Below are 3,357 nucleotides of genomic sequence, written 5' to 3'. Positions count from 1 at the left end.
ACATCCCCTTCTTTTCACATCATTTTGATATATTGCCTTCCAGACTTCTCCATATTTATCCTACATGGTTAAAGTCAAGGGTGTGTGTGTGTGTGTGTGTGTAACTACACATATTTACTAACCATCTAGTATGTGTTGTTGGGTCATGTTTGGACGAGGCATAAAATATACAGGAAGCTCATAATCTTACTAGATATAGCAATTGGATGGTTGGACCAACTGGGGTCAAAATGCCACCCCACAGCTACCAACTCCCTAACTTCCATTTACACATTTTTAAAACTTGTGTGTAATAATAGCATCTAAATGTTGGAGTTGTTGTGACAATTAAAAGAGATAATCCAGGTAAAATAGCATAGCCAATCAGGAATATTAAGATGAATCTTAGATGTTGTCTTTGGTCGATAATCACCTATTGTCCTCAACTCTTTGAAATATAGATTTGCTCAGTGATCTCAAACAGTTCTTTAACTGCTTCAGCCTTTTTTTTTTTTTTTTTTTTTTTTTCATTTTTCTGAAGCTAGAAACAGGGAGAGACAGTCAGACAGACTCCCGCATGCGCCCGACCGGGATTCACCCGGCACGCCCACCAGGGGCGACGCTCTGCCCACCAGGGGGCGATGCTCTGCCCATCCTGGGCGTCGCCATGTTGCGACCAGAGCCACTCCAGCGCCTGGGGCAGAGGCCACAGAGCCATCCCCAGCGCCCGGGCCATCTTTGCTCCAATGGAGCCTTGGCTGCGGGAGGGGAAGAGAGAGACAGAGAGGAAGGCGCGGCGGAGGGGTGGAGAAGCAAATGTGCGCTTCTCCTGTGTGCCCTGGCCGGGAATCGAACCCGGGTCCTCCGCACGCTAGGCCGACGCTCAACCGCTGCTTCAGCCTTTTAAGGATTCCTTTCTGAATGGGATAGTGGAGACACCTACCTTCTAAGAAAGGTGACAGAGCTACATCACATGAGACAGAAAGTCCAGGAAAGGGCAATGTCTGACCTTAGTACTAATGCTCCCCACCTGATTCTGAAAAGTCCAAGGGTCTAGAGCAGCACTATCCAGTAGAAATACAATAAAAGCAAAATAAATAATTAAAAGTCTTTCGGTAGTTACATTAAAAATGATTTTTAGAATACATGAAATTAATTTTAATTATATCTTTATTCCAATATAACAGAAATAGTATTATTTCACATGTAGACAATATAAAAAATTATTGAGATAGTTTGCTTTTTTAAACCAAGCCTTTAAAACCTGTATTCTTTTACTTACAGGACATTTCTATTTGGACCAACCACATTTCAAGTACCCAATAGTCACAAGTGGCTAATGGCAACTGTGTTGGATAATACAAGTCTAGAGTCAAAAGCTGAAGGCTAATGACAAATTAAGCTTTGGAGTGAGTGGTCTTGAATATGGACAATGCTGATTTTCTTAAGGCGACATTAATGGTTTAATGTACTTCATTCAATAGAAAAAAATGGTGGAGGAGTTGCAAGCCATTTTATATAGTGAATGCACAAACACTATTGAATATTTAAATAAACAAAGTAAATTAGCAAGTTCGAACAAATAAAAAACCTTTCAGCTCTAAGCACCAAATATCCTGAATTGACTTGAAAGTTGCTATTTTTCTTAGCAGTGTAACATCTACTCTCAAGCTCAAGTATATTTCTCAATACATATTTTATTTTAATATTAAATGTGAAGTCAATTTCCCCTAACTTAATCACTTTGAAAAATTTGGTTTGTAAACCTTAAGCAAATCAGATGACCCCACCCCTGATTATATTCTACTTGAGCTGGTCATTACTCCACTCTATATGTTTTCCCAAACATAATGAAGACATTAGGTTAAAAAATTTGCTATGATTCTAACACCTAATATGTAACATTTAACATATGTAAGGCATTGTGCTAAGTAGTTTGCATTAATTATCATCATTGCCACAAGTTTCAGAGGTAAATACATGTACTCTATGATCCCAATTTTCTAGATTGGGGTGGTAAGGTTTAGAGAGCAACTGGCTCAAGGCCAAAGAGGTCTTTGAAGCATGCTAAGGGAGCCTAATCTATCGTGAGGGGCTCAAGAGAAACTTCCTGGAGGAAGATTGAAACTAAATCTTAAAGAATGAGGTGGGCTGAGGCCCTGGTGGGTTGGCTCAGTGGTAGAGCGTCGGCCCTGCGTGCAGAAGTCCCGGGTTCGATTCCCGGCCAGGGAACACAGGAGAAGCGCCCATCTGCTTCTCCACCCCTTCCCCTCTCCTTCCTCTCTGTCTCTCTCTTTCCCTCCCACAGCCAAGGCTCCATTGGAGCAAAGATGGCCCGGGCGCTGGGGATGGCTCCGTGGCCTCTGCCTCAGGCGCTAGAATGGCTCTGGTCGCGCCTAGCGACGGCCTGGATGGGCAGAGCATCGCCCCCTGGTGGGCGTGCCGGGTGGATCCCAGTCTGGCGGGTGCGGGTGTCTGTCTGACTGTCTCCCCGTTTCCAGCTTCAGAAAAGTACAAAAAAAAAAAAAAAAAAAAAAGAATGAGGTGGGCTGAGCTAGGAGAAGATTCAGGTGAGAGGGGAAGGAGAGGAACAAAAGAAAAGAGGAGGACTGAAAAGGATGGTGTCACAAGACAAGATCTGGCTCAAGAAGTAACACCAAGACCAAATCATAAACGGTTTGGATTTCATTCAGAAGAGAATGAGCAACTATCAAAAAACTTTAAGTATGAGAATGCCGAGCTAAGATTTGTTTTTAGAAATAAGATGCCACGAGACTTGTTGGGGGCATTGTGGTAATACAGGCAGGAAGTGAAGAGGCCTGAACTAATTAACAGGAGCTGATCTAAAAACCTCCTTTCTGGTTTGAATTTATTTCCTCTATTAGGGCGTTCGCAAGGAAGACAGGGAAGTAGAGGAAATCACTTTTGTAAGATGTTGAGCATTCCCTTTTTACCAAGCAGATGATTTTTTTCAGAGCAGCCAAAATTGACAGAGGAGACAAGTACAGTTCTCTGCACCTATTCCTTCTGCTAAAAAGTTGCTGGCAGGACTCTGGTCTCACAGGTTAATTATCCCTGGACAAAAACCAGTTTGCAGTTTTATTGTTCTCTTCCCCCAAGAAAAGGTGCAAAGGAATTCAAAAGATGTGACCAGCCAAGAAAATAGAAACATTTTAGAATCTCTTGGTTCTACCATGAGTATATAAAGGATTTAATAGTAATGTAGACAAAGGTAATAGAGTGTTACACCATTTGTACCACTGGCTTTGACATTTATTCATTCACTTAATAACTACTGATACTTAATATGAGCAAGATTCTGTGCTAGGTGCTCTGATGATGAGGCAATATGCAACAGTATCAGAAATAGGTCTGACG

At 42.0% G+C, this 3,357-nt stretch overlaps 1 non-coding gene across 1 annotated transcript; it reads left to right on the top strand.

Annotated features, from left to right (window-relative positions):
• The first annotated feature begins 2,135 nt into the window (after window positions 1-2,135).
• TRNAA-UGC (transfer RNA alanine (anticodon UGC)) lies at window positions 2,136-2,213 on the top strand. The gene has a single exon. It is a non-coding gene; the product is annotated as a tRNA-Ala (tRNA).
• Window positions 2,214-3,357: the final 1,144 nt, after the last annotated feature.

The sequence above is a fragment of the Saccopteryx bilineata genome, chromosome 2, assembly GCF_036850765.1.
Source record: "Saccopteryx bilineata isolate mSacBil1 chromosome 2, mSacBil1_pri_phased_curated, whole genome shotgun sequence".
NCBI classification, from domain to species: domain Eukaryota; kingdom Metazoa; phylum Chordata; class Mammalia; order Chiroptera; family Emballonuridae; genus Saccopteryx; species Saccopteryx bilineata.
Note: the sequence above shows the minus strand (reverse complement) of the source record. Positions and strands in the feature narration are given on the sequence as shown.